The 21240-nt window shown below is 33.0% G+C and overlaps 1 pseudogene; it reads right to left on the reverse strand.

Annotated features, from left to right (window-relative positions):
• The window catches only part of LOC142607920 (putative LRR receptor-like serine/threonine-protein kinase At1g56140), a 29123-nt pseudogene extending 9032 nt beyond the window's left edge, over positions 1–20091 (reverse strand).
• Between the last annotated feature and the right edge of the window lie 1149 nt (positions 20092–21240).

A 21240-nucleotide genomic window follows, 5' to 3' on the forward strand; every position in this document is an offset into this window, starting at 1 on the left:
TAGAGAGAGACTGAAACAAGAATTAGAGAAGTGGGATTAACTAGCTCTCTCAATTACATACAGTAGCCCCTTAATAGAGTATATAGAGAAGGTAGGGTTAGCCCTACATGGGCTTACAACATAACTGGGCCTCTTGGGCCACTACATAAACATAAACCTAATACCTTTAACAACACACAATGGAGATAAATTGGGGGTTATCTTTTGAAGAATTGTTTGCGTGCTAAAACCACCGAGAGTTGAAGTACTCATAGGGAAGATCTTGTTGTTGTATTGATTTCACTAGGACCCATGTTTTGTGGTGAGAGTGTATTTACTCTTGAGATCAATTCTTGTACTTGCTAAATTTATTGTGAGCTCAAGTTTGGGCTTAAACTTGAGTATTGTAAATTTTTTCATTATAGTGAATTAGTTAGATTTTCCTTGTCGTTTTTCCTGCTACACGGGAGGGTTTTCCAATTAAGATTGGTGTTCTTTGTGTTGTGGTCGTGATTTTTTCTCGGTGCTTGCTTGGTCTATTGTTATTTGTTTCTATTACTTGGGCTATTATCATTTAATTTAATTTGCACATAGACACAGGTATATATTCCCAACACATTTTTTTTTTTATATTGTTCTATACGAGGAAAACATAGATTAGATGCTCATTTGACCATGTAAATGTAATGACCCAAGGAAAAACGCTAGCCACATCTGCAGTATACCTCAAAAGAACTAGTCATAATTGAAGCTCCTTGCAGTTTTTAATAAAACCCAGTTCAACCCAGTAAATACTTGATGTGGGACTCATCACGCACTCACACACATCACACAATCAATCAAATTGGAGTATCACAATCTCCCCCACTTAAATCTCTAACGTCCTCGTTAGGACCCACTTTGTGAGGTAGTGTCTCTGAGCCCACATGGGGTTACCGGACCGGCTCTGATACCATATGTAATGACCCAAGGAAAAGCGCTAACCACATTTACGCTATACATTGTAGTGACTCAAAAGGGGGTCTTGCATTTCATGAAATCCCACATTGCCTAGGGAAGCACATTGGGATGTGCTTATAAGGAATGCCCTCCTTTGTTGTGTATGAGGCCTTTTCCCCAGTGCAACCTGGGAAAGAACAAAACCTTGAAGGACTAAGAGAGCCTTCAGGCCGCCCAAAGAGGACAATATCATGCACACGGGGGCGGGGCGTGACAGTAAATCACTGTAAGATGATATGACCAGGCTTGACCCATTCTACTTAATAAAATGAATTCTTCAGTTTGCATACCTTGGTAACTGATGACTCTTGGGTTGTTGGAGTTGGAAACTACAGTTGTCATGCTCAGGATCTCCATGTGTGAGGCTTAGAGAATATTTTCTACTTCTTACTTTTTCTGTTCATTTTCCATCAATTTTCAAAACAGTAGCCCTACCTATCCCAAAACCCAACAACAAATCCCCAAATTAATTTGGTATCAAAGCATTTGTCCTGCATCAGACGCCCATTGGTCCACTCCTTTTAATGGACATGTTTAAGTAATTTACATGCTAGACAGCAGCTACTTGATTTTCTATCTATAATTTACTGCTAGTAAAACATCATAATTCTCAGGAGTATTGAGTTAATGATAATTCATTCTCCTCGTAAAACAAAAGTTCCAAAATATTTGAGACAAGTTACCATGTTAAAACCAATATGGCTATCAGCTTCTAACAACTTCACCACCATAATTAATAAGACTAATAACATTTTAAAATAGATTAGAAACACAATTTGTTTCATTATGGTAAAACTTCTGGCATTAAAATAAGAAAATGTAGCATGGAGAAATTTACCTGTTGTTTGAACTTTCTATAGTGAAATTGTTGGCAACTAAATTACTGCATATTATACAGCATAGGATCAGAATGTCAGTTTTTATTCCAGAGTAGCAGGTTATAGAATATCAGGAAAAGTAAATCTAATATAAAAAAATTTCAAAAACAATAGTATACATACAGTTGTAAATTTTGTTCGCTGACCCAAGAAGGAAAGCTTCCCTCTAAATTATTGTAAGACAAATCACTGCACGCATAACATAACAAGGATGTTAGATACATAATCCATTCAATTGGTGAACAATCTCCTCCCCCCAAAATAAAAGAAAAAGAAAATACTTCTTCATTTTTGAGTAGTCACCAAAAAATTACATGAGATCAAATCTTTGTTTAATCTGAGTGTGTTATAACCCCCCAATGTAAAAGCATTTTCTCCATAAGATTGTTATAGCTCACTATATATAAATGTTTACTTAGCTCATACAAGATATTGGGATGTGGAACTCAAGGTTTTCTACCAAAACACCACCCTAAAATAGCTTAGTGTTAATAAGAGATGGGAGTCATACTACCCCCTTGACATCAGATTGAATATAACTTCTTGTATATATACATCATAGATTCATAAAAGCCTCATACATTCAATCAACAATTAAGGGACTTTTTCAATTAGAAAGCTAATTGTTAGACACCTCCATTTTAAATGTTTCATAATGCGCTTCTATTAAAATAATGTTTTATGTACTTACATGTTGAGAAGAGATGTGGTTTTTCGTGCAGGCAGAGTGCCGTATAACTTATTATTTCCAAGAAACCTGATAATGAAAGCAATAGTACATGGTTCAATACAATAAATAACAATATTGGGATGAATAAAATGCAATTAAGAAAAGGAGGTATATTTTACAAGTAGGAGAGCGAACTCAAATTGAAAAGTGCGTCCGGAATCTGTCCTATTATATTGTTGAAGCTCAAATCCCTAAAAATAGTAAAACAATAATAGTATTAGTATTAGTATTATTATTATTATTATTATTATTATTATTATTATTATTATGTATTGATAATAAAGTTATTATCACATGGTTGTGTGATACATATAACTAGCTATCTACAAGAAGTAATTAACAATTAAAATCCTTATGCAACTAGAGTTAGTAAAATATAAGCCAAATACACCATCCCAACAAGAAAAAAAAGATGGAGAAAAGATAAGAGAAGCTGAAAAGAAATAGGACGAGTTTGAAATAATATGAAGTGGCCCTTATTCAATTACAAACAGGGTGAGTTCATTTTGCAAACCATGAGGAACTTGATAACTACATCACTTAACTTGATGAGTATTTATCATTTAAGTTTTAGTTCAAGGACTCATATAAATTTCTTTCTGCATGTAGGGGTTGTCCAACCTAATAAACAATAGATATGTTCCTGGTTCCATTGCTATGAACAATAATCAAATTTAACCTAACACATTTCCAGCTCCAATATTGGTATTACTTACAGCTGTGTCAACTGTTGGTATTCTCCTATATTGGATGGAAGTGAATCAGAAATATTATTATTCCTCAACACTCTGCAACACATGTAACTAAACTGTTATACCATACCCTGGAAGAATAATAAAGAAGGAAAGAAAACAGGTATATTCATCATTAGGAATCTGAAACATAGCTGCTTTGGTGTTTTCTTACAAGGTACTTAGAGAAATCATATTCTTTATAAATGCTAGTGAAGAGTTCCCATTAGGCAAATCACTTATTCTCCTACAATAATATCACACACGAAATTGTTAGCTTTACAGATCTGCACAATACAAATAAATAATTAAGAGATGTAGACACTCACAACTCTGTCAGAGAAATCAAATTGGAAAACGTTGAGGGTATTGGACCTTCAAAAGAGTTTCCTACAAGCTTTCTACAAAAGTATTTTGAAGTAGTTAATCATAAATTGTGCAAAATTGCATCTTTTAGGTAGAATGTACAAGTAAACACTAAAATTCTAAACCATGACTCTTACAATGAACAATGTTTCACTTTGACTTTGCTATGAAACTTGAGCTTTATCAAGCATGATTTAGAGAGAAACAATTAGGATAGGGCTAGCAATATCATCTTACAAGGTAATAAGTTTTGACCAATTCCCTATGAAGTCGGGTATCCTGCCTGTGAGTTCAGTGTCTGATGCCCACCTGAGACCACATGAAGTATTTCCTCAATCTTATCAAAAAAGTTTTTAAAATATTAATCATTATGTATATTTTAGAAAGTTTGCAATTGAGAAAAGTTGGGAGGTAGTTCTTACACTGTCTGGAGGTTTCTTAAATTAGCAAATGTTGAAGGAATCTCACCACTAATTCCAGAACTACTTATGTAGCTGTCAAGGTAAAAATTTACATGAATCAATTCATATTTGATTTCCTATCATCAGCCCAAATAAAATTTGGTAGTAATGGTTAATGAATTTAACGACCAAACAACAAGGCTCAAGCCATCATTAGATTCTCAATCAAGTTGCAAACTTGTCATGAGAACAATTTCAAAATTTCACACGGTAAGCATCTACAAATTAAATATCATATTCAATTTAATTGCTGGCGATAAATCTCTGCAATAGCCGTGTCATTTCCACCAATTCATTAATGCTAATACTAAGATATATTTTAAAAATTATGATTCACATTTTTTTTTAAATGTCCTGGGATAACATATACAGTCTTGCATATGCAAAACCTTGAAATTGGCATATAATATTTGTTGTGACAAAGTTCTTATGAGCTTAAGCCACATTCATGATATTACTAGAACCATTCCAAAGTCTGCCTCACCCTACTATAAAATATAGTCAAATAGATTTTCTGAACTAAAACTGATAATGGAAAGTTATATTGTACTAAAACTTACAGCTGTTCTAATTTCACTAAATTCCCAAGCTCAGACGGGAGAGAACCGGTGAAGTTATTTTCCGGAAAAGACCTATAAAATTAACAAGTAAAAAAAGAAAAAGAATTATAAACCAAGGATTTGATTCTCTCAGTGCAGATCATCATGATCAAGTATGTGAAAGGCATAATTCCAGCACAAAAGAGAGTTTAAGTGAAATGCAGAAAGTAACAGAATTGATGTACTCGGGCGTAGCGAGGAATTTTTGCTTGGAGGGGCCAAGGTAAAATTATCATTTTGATTCAACGAAAAACTCAAAGTACGGTATATCTATAACACAAGCTTATTGATAGAATTTTTTTGTCGGTGTAATTCTATAGCACTCAAAAATCAAAATACTAACAAGTTAATCAACCAATTAAGCATCTTAAGTCTTTTTTTCTCTTGAGTTTCTCCTTTTTTTTTGAAAATCCATTAAGTCTATAACATGCATAGAAATCAAATATAAGTATACAACAAAACTGCAGAAAAAGAAGAAGAAAAAGAAGTTGGTATTTCTCAATATTTGCTTAGCTTTAAATAAGAAAACTCTTTGTCAAGTAAGAGGGAGAAACTAATGAAAATGTGATTACGTGAGAGCATCTTATGGAAGAATTAATGAAGAGAAACTAAAGAGAGAGCACCAAGTGATGAGGGGAAAATTATTAGGTACTCCCGGAGTACCATAAATGCGTACTCCCCCCTCTCACATGAATGGTGGGTCTCACCATGAATTTAATTAGTGAGACCCACCATTCATGTGAGAGGAAAGAGCACGCATTTATGGTACTTCGAGAGTACACAATAATTTTCCGTGATGAGGAGAGTCTTTTGTGGAATTGTAAGTGGAAGGAGATATTGTAATAGTTTTGAGAAAGTGTAAAACTTAAGTACAATGTTCTAAATGTAATACATTAGGTTCTTCAATTAAATTTAAGCACATATTTAACATGTCCAATAAAATACAAACAATAATATTATTTTCAAGGACAATTAAATTCAATACATATGAGTTTAATCAAGTAATCTAAAGTACTACTCCTCAGTATTATCCTTTCACAAAAATTGTATAACTAAAAACTAAAAAAATATGGATGTGGCTATCATGCTTTAGAGAAGATTGGAAAAGACAAGAGGAGTTAATTTTTATCATTGCACAGTTGGGATTTGGGGTGGGGAGAATTTTATGAGTGATGTGTAGAGGGGGGGCCAATCTTTTAATCTTGTGGGGGCCAGCTCTTAACTCAAAATGATTGTAGCCTAGTTTTACTTATAATTAGAGAGGTTTTAAAAAGATTTGGAGGGGCCATGGCCCTCCTAATGCATAAGGTGGCTCTGCCCTGGGTGTACTGTAGACTTGCATCTGGGTGACTAGTAAATTCATATTTTTGTGAAACCCTTATTCAAATATTTCAAAGGGAAGTTATATATGCATCCTGTGGACCTTGAATCATCCACGTTATAAAAAAAATAATCCACCACCACCAAGATGCCACATGACTTACAAATTCTGAATGAGGGTAACTTACAATGATAATAAATTCGTAAGATTTCCAAGTTCCTTTGGAACTGTCCCTGATAGTGCATTGGCAGCAAAACTCCTAATTTATTAAACATCAGGAAAAAAAGAGAAAGAGAATGGTTAACTAACAGAAGATGTAATATGTCCCATCCCATGAGTTTAAAATCAAAATTCAAACAGGCTTACAGGTATTGCATGTGAGTTAGATTAGCAATGGACGCAGATAGGTAACCTGTCAAGTAATTTTGGGCCAAATTCCTGAAAGAAATTTGGAAACTTAGCACATTTAGCAAAAAATAATGAAAATGAACCATCCTGTAAAACCAGTGCACCACATCATCTAATTTAGATTTCGATTGGTTGACATAATGCACTACAGTTTCAAGGTCTAAGTTCAATTCTAATTTACATGAAAAATAATTAATCAATATTCATGCAATATGCAAGAAAGCAAACATATAGAAAGAAGAAATCATACAGATTGGAGAGGAAGGTTAAAGTCCATAGTTCATCTGGGATTACACCAACAACATTCAAGGCATAAACCTTCCTGTAAAGAATAAATAAATAAATCAAACATGAAAATAAAGATTCATATACTTAAGATGCGCAAGATATTTTGCAGTGTAGATTCCGTACTTTTACATATGACTGATAGATGCCTGTGACTTAAATTTGCACATGAGAATACATTCTATCAAAATTTTAAACTGAAAATTTACTTTATTTTTTATGCTCAATTTGATGGTATGTTGTGCGTATGATATTACATGCTCAAAACATTTTAATAAAAGAAGGGCACATGGGAGCACCATAAGGGCAACCCCATGCCCCATGGCAGCTTTGTTCTTTCTTGGGTAGCATAGAGTTATTCTAGGACCACAATCTTTACCACACTATTTTCTGCAACTATCTTATGTGACAAACTATGACCAGCTGGATCCATGGCTTTTTTTTTCACCACTCATAATCTATCATGCCAGAGTTATGGCAAAGTTGTAGTACAAAAAGGTTGTGATCCTAGATTTTCTCGGTAGCATAAAAATGTATCATTTGTGTGATTGCATGTTTGGTGAAACTTATTTGGCCAAAATACACGGATGATCCCTAAAGTTTTAGGCAGTGCTTAAAAGAATGAGCATTACACAACCGGACAATGATGTGGCTTTTTTTAAGTGATGTGGCAATGTCTTTGTCATCTATTGGAGGTAATGTAACAGAAACAATGCTGGAATTCTTAAACAAAGGTACACCTCTGAATTAAGGGATTTCAATTCTAAATAACCAAATCCCTCAAACAATTTCATTAGCTAGCAAGGTTTTGAAACTATTTAGCAATCTAACAAATCGAGTCCCTTGGACTCAATTTTGCTCTTTGAGCCAGGAGTCGTCGATTTCAAATGGAAATCGAGTGTTTCACACTCGAGTTTCATACTTGAGAGTGAGACACTCGAGTTCCACGCCCACTGAAACCCACACCCTTTGTTCTTTAGCACAAAGATCCCACAAACCCAGATCCCACATGAACCCAGAGCAAACCCACGCCCTCTTATCTTCAGCAAAGATCTTCAGCAAAAGCAACAAACCCAAACCCATGTGAATCCAAAGGGACACTCCAAGAAGCGGCGGCAAGGGCTCCTTCTTCCTGGTTTTCGCGTTTGGTTTCCTCCATTACGTGCAGAGCAAATCAAATGTTTCATACTCGAATTCTACCTGAAACTCGATGCTTATGGGCTCGATTTCAATAAGCAAAATCGAGTCTCTTAGATTCAATTTGTTAGATTGCTATATAGTTTCGAAACCTTACTAACTAATGAAATTGTTTGAGGGATTTGGTTATTTAGAAAAAAAATTCCCGAATCAAGTCAGTCAAACTCATTTGGTCCTTTTCCCCAAAACAAAAGCTCCCAAAAAAATGACTGAATATCACCGGATCAGCTTATGCAATGTTTTATAGAAGTTTTTGTCAAAGACAATGGCCAATAGATTGAAAAATGAAATTCTTCCACCTGTAATCTCCAAATACCAATCAACTTTTATACCAGAAAAATGGATTCAAATTACACTTGATGTAAACTCTCTCTATCTCTTAAAGACTTGTAGGCGGAGTAGCTTTTTTCTTTGTGATCTTGGTTTTAAAAATTTAAAAAAAAAAAAAAAAAATCTAAGCAGAACCTTTAATTTTTTTTATTTTTTATTATGTCCTCCTAGTATTAGTAAATTTTGAATTTGTTAAACAAAATTTCAGTAAAACTACAGTCAAATAAAATTCATTGGTAAATTTTTTAGAGAAAGTATTCATTACTCATAAGTGATATCCATATCTGAGAGGCTGAGAAGCATAGGAAACAAAACATGAGGATATAAAAGGTGAGACACGTACAATTGGGTGATATGGCAAGTAGAGTTAGAAGAACACTTGCATTTGATTAAGAGGTTGTAGTTTGGGTTGTCGATCTGGGTTGAGTCGATGGCCGCTCCACTACATAGTTCCCCACTTATATTCCATAGACCTGATGGTGCTGTGATCCCCCATTTTTGAAATATTGAATTCAAAACTCCCACTGCAAAAAAAATTCAAAATAAAAAGTCGTTCTGTTAAGTACAGGCAGGAATCAAAATCCAGTAATGGCCCCCGCCTCCTAAAGTGCTGCGGAATTTTCGGTGGCAGCTTCACTTCCCCAAAAAAAAAAACACAAAAAAATTATATAGACATTATTTTTAATTTATAAAATTTAGTTACAAAATTAGTTGTAATGGTTATAATTTTACTCAATATATTTTTAGTAAAAGTGAATTTTGACAAAAGTATTAATGGATTACATCTTATTCTTATATCATTTATGCTTGTAAACTTTCTAGAAAATTAAAAATCGATAGATATGTCATCAATAAATTGTTTAAATTGCAAGTTTTGTAGTTTAAAATTATGCATAAAATATAAGTTCATAAATTATATAGTAAATAATATCCGATTGACACAAAATTTGACATGTGTATTAAGAGTGTAAAGAATATGAAATTTAACAGTTAGATTTTCAAAATATGTAGTAATGTTTATTTTATTGAGTAAGGTTGTAGCCACTAGTTTTGTAGCTAAATTTTGTGCTATTTTTAAACTAACATGTTTTGTCTGCACTAAAAAAATTATATTGAATAACTGGTTTGAGAATCCCAAAAACTTTGGTTCAAAAAAATAAAATCCTTAATAACAATAATAAAAATTAGAGAAATTCTATAGATACAACAAAGTCTCACAACATTTTCAATCTAATACTATTATATTATTTTATTTTGACCTATAAGGAATTAACACCTCAACTGTTGTGAAAATATTATGACAATTTGTTGTTTCTCTAGCACAACTCTAAGAATCATAGCCCAAACAACAAGATTATGCATGACAACACCAAACAAATAAAATATTCAACAAAAATCTCATTCAAAAACTAAAAATAACTACCCCTAATCATTAAGATTCATAACTCGTTTATTCCATTCCATATAAATAATCCCTAATTTCAATATTTTTCCTAAAATATGGCCTTGCATGTAAGTTAGGGTGTTCATATGAACACCTAATTTGCGCGCGCGCGCCCACAGAGTTGGTTTTAGACTAACATGTTTTGTTTGCCTTACAAAAAATATTAAACACCCTAACTTGAGAATCCTACCAATTTTAGTTCAACAAAACTAATATTGGAAACCCAAACATGTACACAACAAAACTAGTGACAATGTAAAATATAGGTCCAACCTTTCAATCAAACCCCTTATGTTATTTTTAAACAGAAATTTAAGCAAGGAAGAACCAAGGATTTTTCACCTATGTGGCTTGAGGTCTTTGTGGGCAGAGTAATTATTAGGTACTACCGAAGTATAATGATGTAGTAATCCCTATTCCTGACATTCATGATAGATTCGACCATGAATTTAATTAATGAGATTAACCACGAATGTGAAAGGAGGAAAAACCACATCATTATACTTTGGGAGTACCTAATAATTTTCCTTATGGGACAAACGAAAAATTAGAGGCGATGGACTTAAAAGAGGAATTGGGAAATTTAGAGAATGTTAAGGATTTACTAGACGGTGAGCTCATCATTGATTATGTGGTCCCACCACTTTTATTGCAATTTGTGAGTGTTTAAATGATCTAGCATGGTTGATGATGCTATTACACAAAATAGGATTTGTGAAAAATATTATGATTTGTGAAATTAGTTATATCCATAGACTTGGCGAGTTTGATTAGCCGTTTTTTAGCAGACATGTTATGGTGAGAAAAACCATAACATGAGACCTACATTAAGTTAATTATATTGATTTTTTGAACAAAAACATAATAGTGGGACCTACAAAAAATAATCTATTATAGCCACACAAAAAACTCCTATTGTTGTTCTCTAAATTTTCTCAATAAAGGAGTTTTTTTTTTTTTTTGTTAGCTTATTTTTTTGGGGTTCCACTATTATGTTTTTGGCCCAAAAGTTAATACAATAAACTTAATGCAAGTTCCATGCTATGGTTTTTCTCAAAATGCCAAGTATGGATCACAACACTCTCTCTTTCATCCCAAAATCACAGCAACACACACTCTTTCTCAACCAAAAATCTAAACAACAAATTTTCTCTCTCAACCCAAAATCACAACAACTACCATGCATGGCTTAATGGAAGATCTCCAATCTCAGATTCCGAAACGACATGTGAAGGACAATTCCAATCTCTCTCTCTCTCTCTCTCTCTCTCTCTCTCTCTCTCTCTCTCTCTCTCTCTCTCTCTCTCTCTCTCTGCATTAAAGAAAGATTTTGAAACTACATGTGAAGAATGATTCCAATCTTTGTCTCCCTTTGTCAGAGCATTAAAGAAACAATTGGGTTTTGGACTTTTGGATCCAAAAGAAGAAGAATGAAAGGGAGAGAGGGAGATGAAAAAAAAAAAAAAAAAGAGCTTGGGTGAAGTTTTTGGAGAGAAGCAATGCCTTAGAAAAAAAAAAATACAACTTCCACAACATTTTCATAATAATTTCAAAAAAAATTTATGTGACAAGTTGTTACTAGCTTTAATTCATGCCCATCACAAACATCATTTTTTTGCCTAACAGTGACAACTTATCACTCAGAATTTGTATTGAAAATTTTGTGAACATAACTTTCTAAATATATATATATATATATATATATATATATATATATATATATATATATATATATATATATATTCACATACATTTACAATTTGACGTATTTGTTGTGAAATTTGTTGGATCCATAAACTTTCTCTTTTGGAGAGAGGGAGATGGTGGAAAGATAAGGGGAAAATTTTAGAAAGGGGAGTGGTGTGGTGACAAAGATAAGAAAGAAAGAAGACACTAAGGGGATTGGGGGTTACGGGGTGGTAGGAGAGGAAGATAGGATTTGGGGAGAGAAAGATAGAAGATAATTAAAGAGAGACAAAAATAAAAAAATAAAAAAGATTAAAAAAGTTGAAAGAATTTTTTTTTATAAGGTTTATATTAGTGTGCCTTAAAAAATTTAACTATTTAAGAGAGAAGAAAGAAAATGTAATTTTTTTTTATATGAACTATGTTTGACTACATACTAGTTTTAGAATAAAGTTGAAACAAAAAAAGGAAAACACTTTTTTTTTACAAACTCAGGACTCATCCCATTTTGAATAGTAATCCTCAATTCTATTCCATGTTCCACTTTACACTTCACCTATATTTTTTTAAAACTTCAATTATTTTATAAGAATAATTAAATAAATATATGACAAGTAGTTATTATTGATAGAACATAGAATAGAATACAAAACGTAGGATAAAAGATTAAAATTGCTTAATTATATTAGAAAAAAATGGGTTTCAGCGTAACACGTAGAGTCATAGACTATAGAATACAAAAATTGGGATAAAAAGATCAAAATTCCTTAATTATATTATAAACAAAAACGGGTTTGCTGCATAACCCATAGAGTCATTGACCATAGTGGAGAGAGAGAGAGAGAGGCACACCTTCAGTAGGATCTGTAGGAGTTTGGGTTTTATTTTGAGGTTAAGATTGAGATTGAGCTACCTTCAACAGCTGGCCGAAGAAGCAAGCAGCAAAAAACAACTAGAGCTATAAGTGGTGGTGAGCCTATCATGGCTTTAATCTTCCTCTATGAGATTGATTAACAAAATTGATGAGCACTGAGATTACAGAGAGCTAGAGAAAGATACAAGATTCTCCATAATTTGCAGAGCCATCTTACCGATTAAATGTATTTCCTAAATATACAAGTTCCCAAGGCAAGTCCTTCCATTTGGAGGTTGAACTTGAACATTGTTTACTAATCAGGGAACAACAACATATTTTTTAGTATAAGTTTTATTCATTTTTTGTGTGTTACATGCATCATTCGAATTTTGACTTAATAGAAGAGCTGATACATCTCTACCCAAAAAGGAAAGCTAATACATCTTCTAGCCACACCTCAACATCTGTTATATATTGGGCATGACTTACTAATTTGAATTAATTTGAAGATTCGGACATTGTATTTAATGGAAATGTGTAGTATAATCAATCCGTCACTATAATCAATCAGTGTATTTGTAAGGTTGAATTTAATCAACCATGTGTTGGCTTTATTCTGTGTCTAATTTGCTTGTAATTCAGCATATAGAAACCCTGTATTTAGGTGAGAATTATGTAAGGGTAGTGTATAAGAGAGTACGTAGAAAACTCAAGATGTGTGCAATTCAAAGGAGTCTCACGACTGGATCTCGCGATTGGCTCGCGACTGGAAAGTCACCAAAGTGGCACACGTGTAAATCATGCAGGGAGCTGAAGAGTCACGACAGCTGGAGCATTATAGGACAAAAAGTACAGTCTGGCCTGGAAGTTATCCCACGACTCGTTTCAGTCGTGAGGCCAAGTTGCCAGAATACCCTATTTGGATTAAAACTGACTTGTCACATTCCTCACATACCCTACTATAAATACCCTCATTCCCACAAAATGTAGTGTGGCTATTTAGAGAGAAAAATCCTAAGAGAGGTTTCTACAACACACCCACCCTATTGGAGAGAGCTACTCATTCTTAAAGAGAAATCTTTGTAGTCTCTTCTCATTCCCTCTCCCATTGTTATACCCATTGAGAGGAGATTTGTACCAAAACACTACCCACACCCATTTAGAGTGTCGAGTGTTTTTGGAGCTTGGGAAGCATTGGAAGATGCCAAGGATGGCGGATGCAATGGGCTTATTGCGAGATTCGGTAAGCTAGAGAAGACAATGTTCGACATAACCCTGTTGGAGCAAGAAGCTTGGAGGGCTTAGATGCATTGGGTAGATTAGTCTTGGAGGGTCTTCTGCTATTCATGTATCCCAATTTCATTCTCTAGTGGATTATTGACCGCTTGGAAGGCAGCGAAGAGGTTTTTCGCTGAGTACTTCGGTTTCTTCTTCGATAACACATCGTCGTGTTATCTTTGTGTTTGCATTTCTCTTTCCTTACTCTTTACCTTTTAATTACTGCTGTGGTTGTGATTAATTTCAGTTTAGAGTGTTTTACCAATTCTGTTTCAGCTTATATTCATCTTTCCGCACTTATATTGTTTGTGTATAAGCTTGTGTTGGTAATTTTATTTTTAGGGGTCTAAACATTCATAGGTGTTTTAAACATTTTATTGAACTTTCAATTGGTATTAGAGCGGGTGCACTTGTTGTGGTTTCATTACCTAAGAGTGATCCTTGACCCTTTATGTTATTTGCCATGGATAGTGATTTGTATGCTTCTATGCATGTTTTGGATGTTGATGAATGTAACATGCTACATGTTTGTTAAAATGCCTCTATGAGTGATAATCTTCATGATTGTGATGCTATGTTACATGAATCCTTAGGTGTTGTTGATATTCCTAATATCAAACTCTTGAAAAAAAATTCTAAGAAGTTTCATAAGAATTTGAGTAAGTTATTTTGTGAAAATGATGATATGATTGTTAAGCTTAATGAATCCAATAAATTGGTTGAGAAATATAAGAAACTTATTGAAAATTCTCTTGAAAAGCTGAAAGAATTTGAATGTTTGAATATGGACTTGGATGCTAAACTTGTTTTGTCTAACAAATTTGTTGATGATCTAAAATGTAAAAATGAATCTTTTAAGATGCATGCCAAGTGTTTGATTACTGAACCTATTGCTAAAAAGGATGAAAATATTTGTTGCAATCATGTTGTGGTACTCAATTTTGTGTCTATTGTGTGTTCTATCTCAAAGGACAAATCGGTGTATATTCCACTACACAAAAGAAATCAAAAGGTAAAGAGAAAGGCTGGTAAGTCAAAGCCTCCATTAAGGTCTCAACCTAAGGCTTTGGATGGATCTAAGTTTGTTCCAACTTGTCACCATTGTGGTGTGATTGGTCATATAAGACCTCAATGTTATAAGTTGAAAAGAAAACAAAACCATGTTGTTAGATCCCTTCCCAAAAAGCCTAGTGGACTTAAACACATTGTATGTCAACATTGTGGTGCCTTTGGTCATTTAAGACCTCAATGCTCCAAGTTTCATGCTCTTAAAAGAATCAAAAGAAAAGAGAAACTTGAGCTTCTGGGAAGCTGTGCTAAAAAGGTAAACCGGATTTAAGTGAAAATAGCATGTTGTTAAAGAAAATGTTTAATGCTCTTAACTCCTTGTCTATGTGCATCTCTAGTTCTCATTCTTCTAACCCTTGTCTCATTTCTCTTGAGACACTTATTCCAAACAATAGTTCCGTTTGGATGAGAAAGGGTTCCTATAGTTGAGCTTTTGCTCTTTTGGTCCTTGATCTAATTCTTTTGATCTTTGCATGCATTGTTTTAGTTTTGATCTTACTTTTATGTTTTAGTTTTATCTGAGTAAAAAATCCAAAACTACATAAAAAGTGAAATTTTCAAAAAGTTTAATTGTATATGTTTGAACACATATCACATGTGAGTTTGGCCTAGTACCTTCGTAATAATGACGTAGTGCATTTACGAGCTTAGCTTGTTACGTATGCACATCTATTTTTGTGGGAAAAATCTTGATATCTATGTGTGATTGTTGTAAATCGATCTTTAAGTTTGTCATGAATAATTAGTCAATAGTCATGTTAGTTTTGATATATGCGTAAACTTGTGCCAATATCTCTTCCCACTCTTTTATTTTTGCTTAAAAAGCTCAACAAATGTCAAATCTCAAAAAGAGATAATGAGATGTAAAAGTCGTCGCACATACTAGTATTTAACTAGAAAAAAAAGAAAGCGACTTGTATTGAAAATGTATGGTGCCCAAAAGCCAAAGGCTTGTTTATCAAATTGAAATATCAAAAATTTCAGGCATCGATCTCAAAAAGAGATATAAAGACCAAAAAAATGATCAAATGTTATGAATCGTAAAGAAGCCAAATGAAAAGCTTCAAAGATATGTAATCATTTTCTTGTGGGAGGTCATATATGTTCATATCTATATTTGAGATAGACCACTTGACTTAGTATTAATTGCATATGACTTGATTGAATTGATCATTGAAATTTCACTCTAAACTAAGGACTATTCCACATTTGATACACACACACAACACACATGCTTAATGTTCAATGAATGCCTTATTCATTTGTTCGATTGAACTTGTTTAAATGTGATGTGTGTGTGCTCATTTATATATGGATCAAACTAAAATTTTTTTTGATAATTTTATATGTATTTGGAAGTGATTTTTATCACTCTTTGTGTTCATGTTTTGTGCTTACTTTGTTTTTCATTATTTTAAACATGTTTTGTGTTGAAAAACAGGTGTCAAAGTTTTTCGTGACTCACTCACGACTTCGAAAATTTTTACAACTTATCTCGCGACTCGTCAATTGCGCAACGCAAGTTGTGAATTCATCTAGAAGCTTTTGCGACTCACTTGCGACTTGCAAAAATTTTCGCGACTCGCCCAGTCGCGAAACGCCTAGAAACAGCTTTTTAAAGACCTTTTCGTGGAGAGTTTTGTGCTCTTGGTTGAGATTTTCATCATAGGGTTTTGTCAAATTTTTGTATAGGATTGGTTTCTTTTGATGATTTACTTTGGATGTTGGCCCCTTGTGGCAAAAAAAAATGTATTAAGGGTGGATTTCATGATGTTCATGCATTGTTTCACATTGTTGTTCATAGTGTGCACGCTAGGTGTTTGATAAAATGACTTTTAGGCATTTTCTTGCTTGTTTGGACTCCGATGAGTACCAAACTTTGGAGTTTCTCATGTTTCCTCATTAGGAACATGTTTGGTTCATTGGTTGTGTATTTAACACGCCTTGCCCCACATGTGCATTTTCCATGCATAGGTCATGCATTGCACATAGCTACCTCTTGCGCACACCTTTGCTACCCTTGTCATGCATTGGTCTATACCTCGTTGCCTCATCCTAGCATGTCATGTTTACTTTATGCTTTGTAGTATTGTGTTTTGTCTTTTGTTTAAGCTTCATTTTCTCATTCATCTTACACCCATCATGCATCTTTATCCTTGTTCATTCCTTCATCTCTTGCCCTCATTTCTCCTTTGACCCTTTGTCTATTCATGTCAAAAAGGGGGAGAGTATACTTTAGAGTAGTATACCGGATAGTTTTTTCATTTCTATATGACTCTTGTGCACATTCTTAGGAGGATAAATTCTATTTCTCATGCACATTTGTAGGGGAAGAGATATTCCATAAAGGAGATGCATATACCAAGGGGGAGAAGACATTGTGTTAATAAGAAAACTTTGTTTTGTTTGTGTTTCTTTATGTTTGTTTTCTTGTTTGCTTTATAGTTCTTTTAGTTAATGTTTTTGCATTTTCTTTAATACTCTTGTGTCTTTGTTGGATCCTGTATCCTTGATGTAATTACCTTAGTGTTCTTGCATCGGTTGAGTGTTGGACATGCTTACATCCTTATGCTATTGTGCTTCATTGAATGCATGTTTGAATGATCATTTGCTTTGCTATGTGATCATTATAGTCATTTATTTATGACTGTTTTGGTGTATGATCAAGTTGCTCATATGTTTTATATCATGTTTACTTGATCGCAATTTACTTGTTACATTATACTTGTCATTTTATTACTTGCTTTACCTTAAGGGTCTAATGTGTTTTGTGCAAGTGTTTCAGGGTACAGGTATATATGTTTTAAGTGCATCACAGCTTCTAGATTTAGGTGTGAGTGAATTTTGCTATTGTTCCCAAACTCACGTTTAAGTCTAGAGGCTTTTTTTTAGGGTGTTTTGTCACGGAATAGCCAAAGGGGGAGATTTTAAGGTTGAGAGATTTTAAGGTTGAATTTAATCAACCATCTGTTGGCTTTATTCTGTGCCAAATTTGCTTGTAATTCAGTATGTAGAAATTCTGTATTTAGGTGAGAATTATGTAAGGGTAGTGTGTGAAAGAGTGTGAAAAAAACTCAAGATGTGTGCAATTCAAAAGAGTCTCGCGACTAGATTTCGCGATAGGCAAGTCGCCAAAGTGGCACACGTGTGAAACATGAAGGGAGCTAAAGGGTCATGACAGTTGGAGCATTACAGGACAAAAAGTGCAGTCTGGCCTAGAAGTTATCTCGCGACTCAGACTCACGACTCGTTCTAGTGCGAGGCCAAGTTGCCAGAATGCCATGTTCAGTATTTTAATAAGAAATAGAAAAAAGAAACCCCTCAAAATAAACTGCAAGCTTCTTATTACTTGACCAAAAGAATAAGAGAGTATGGAGAATTATTTACATAGACAAAGTTTAGCTATAAAATTGATTGTAACCACAATCTTATTCAATAAAATAAACATTATTATATATTTTTAAAATCTAATCATTGAATTGTGTGTTCTTTTCATCCTTAATGCACATGTCAGATTTGGAATCAATCGGATATTATTTATTGTATGATATCTAAGCTTATATTTTATGCATAATTTTAAATTACAAAAATTTACAATTTAAATAATTTATTAATGACATAACTATTAATTTTTAATTTTCTAGAAATTTTGTAAGCGTAAAGGATATAAGAATAAGATGTAATCCAATCGTACATTTGTCAAAATTCAATTCCAATAAATAGATATTGAGTAAGTGGGATATGAGAGGGAGGGAGTATACTCCGGAATATTCAATAATTTTCCTAAAACAAATCAACAAACTAACTGATTTTGTAATCTACCAATAACTTTATAACACGTGTAATCACTTATTAATAAACTGTTATAGTGCTCACGTGTTTTACATGTGAAGTCCGGTCTTGGCCTTTGCATTTGTCTTCCTAACACAAAATGTTGTCATTCCACGTGTTGCTGAGGCTTTACACGATGTGGTTTCATTCTTCTCCTTAACATATTTTTTAAAAAATAAAAATAAATAAAAAACGAGAAACAACAACTTTTAACCCATGTTTCAACCATCTTAGATAACGTTATCCCACCAAGAAATGGATGATATGGTATTCTTCATCTGTTTATTATTATTTCTTTTTTCCATACTGTTATTTGGGGAAGACACCATATAATCTTGCAGTTTTCTCTATGTTTGGTTTTTTAATTCATTGTATTTCTTGGTAGTATACTACGCATTTTTCCTTTGATAATCTTCAAAGTCAAATTAGTTAGTCATGTCCAATATATAAAAGATGTTGAGGTGTGGCTAGAAGATGTATTAGGTTTTTTTTTTTTTTTTTGTGGAGAATAAATGAATAAATATTTTACAAAAAAAAAACTTATACTAAAAAATATATTGTTGTCTCCTATAAAAAATATAATAATAAATGTTGTGCTTGTTTGAGTAACTTGGTATTATTAAGCAGCTTAATAATATTAAAAAAGCAGTTTTGTATTATTGTTTAAGAACTCACTGTGTATACGCAAAATGTCAATTGAAACTAACTATTTTTCTTCTCAAAAAAAAAAGAAACTAAGAGTCCGTTTGGATAGAACTTATTTTGCTGAAACTGAAAACTGAAAACTGAAAACACTGTAGCAAAATAATTTTTAAATGTGTGAATAGTACTGTGGGACCCATTTTTAATGAAAAAGTTACTGAAAAGTGAAATTTGTGGGACCCATGAACAGTGCATTTGTGCACTGTTCATAGCTGAATAGTCAAACCTTGCGGCTGGGTTTAAAAAAAAAAAAAAAAAAAAAAAAAAAAAGAAGCAAAACGCAACGTGGAAACGCAGAAGTTGTATCCAAACTCCACCTCTGTGTCTCTGCTGAAAATAGTTAGGTGGAGTTTGGATACAACTTCTGCGTTTCCACGTTGCGTTTTGCATCTTTTTTTTTTTTTTTTTTTTTTTTTTAAACCCAGCCGCAAGGTTTGACTATTCAGCTATGAACAGTGCACAAATGCACTGTTCATGGGTCCCACAAATTTCACTTTTCAGTAACTTTTTCATTAAAAATGGGTCCCACAGTACTATTCACACATTTAAAAATTATTTTGCTACAGTGTTTTCAGTTTTCAGTTTTCAGTTTCAGCAAAATAAGTTCTATCCAAACGGACTCTCTAGAGACTTCAAATCTCTATGCTCCTATTTACCAATTATCAACAATATATATATATGGACACACACATACACACAAGGCAGCAGAGCATTGCAACTATAATCCAATAATCCGTAGGAGAGAGAGGGAAAGAGAGGCACACCTTCAGCAGGGTCTGTACGAGGTTGGGTTTGATTTTGAGGTTGAGATTGAGCTACCTCCACCAGTTGGCCGAAGATGCAAGCAGCACAAAAAGCTATAGCTAGAAGTGGTGGTGATCCCACCATGGCGTTAATCTTTTTCTATAGATATTGATTAACAAAATTGATGAGCAATGAGAATGCAGCAAACCAGAGACAGAGCAATAGACTAAGATACAAGAAGCAATAAATACTATATGATTCTTGATTTGCGAGCCACCAGACTTGACTAAATGCATTTCCTCATAAGTCACTCAAAGCAATAAATACTAGATGATTCTTGATTTGCGAGCCACCAGACTTGACTAAATGCATTTCCTCATAAGTCAGTCAAAGCAATAAATACAAATGAGTATCAATAAATTGTCCTATTAGTGAAAAATAAAGTCAATAACCACTATAATATACAAAAGAACGAGTTAAATCTATTTTAACGCTCAGTTTATTTTAGCATCAATATTTTTTTTAAAATGGTTCATTTTTTAAGTAGTATTTTCTAAAAAACTATAGCATTTTCCAGTTAATTTCATTCGTATAAGAATTTTGATCAACCACAAAGTTAGGATAGCAATTTAACATATAAATATCTATTTTTCTAATTTAGTTTTTTAGTACTTATTTGCTAAAGTAAATATATTCACTCACTGAAAACTTTTAAGAATGATAACAAATATCAGCATCTTTCAACAATAAAAAACTGAGTTTTTTTAAGAAAATAAATATAACAAAAGGCATGTGTCATCGAATTTACTATTAGATAAATTATAAGTTTTGAAAATTTAAACCTAGAAAATCAATGTTCTTTAGATAACAAATAAAACACCTTATATCATCATTCCAATTTTCCAAGAATTACTATCATCTAAAACTCAAAATATGTGAAATTTTTTTTTGGGATATTAAAATTTAGTGGGAGTATTTTAGACATTACACAATTAAATATTTTAAGAATCATAAGTTTTCATTAAGGTTTAATTGAAAGAATAACAATATAACATATTTGCTATTTTCCAAAATATTAAGGGAAAAATTGCTTGATTTTAAAGTTTAGGGAGGAATTGTAAACTAACCCAAACATAAAGGATGAAAAATGGTTTTATCCTGCTTTTTTTTTTTTTTTTTTTTTTTTTTGTAAAGCTATGTGGTTTTACTTAAAATGGTATGCAAAAAAAAAAAAAAAAAAGTTAACCTAAGAAAATTGTATGTGAAAGAGTTAATTTTGGCTCAACAAAGCTAATTAAACCAACAAAAAATTTACAAAAACACAAAAGAATGACACAACATTATCAT

The sequence above is a fragment of the Castanea sativa genome, chromosome 8 (genome assembly GCF_040712315.1).
Source record: "Castanea sativa cultivar Marrone di Chiusa Pesio chromosome 8, ASM4071231v1".
In the NCBI taxonomy this organism is placed as follows: domain Eukaryota; kingdom Viridiplantae; phylum Streptophyta; class Magnoliopsida; order Fagales; family Fagaceae; genus Castanea; species Castanea sativa.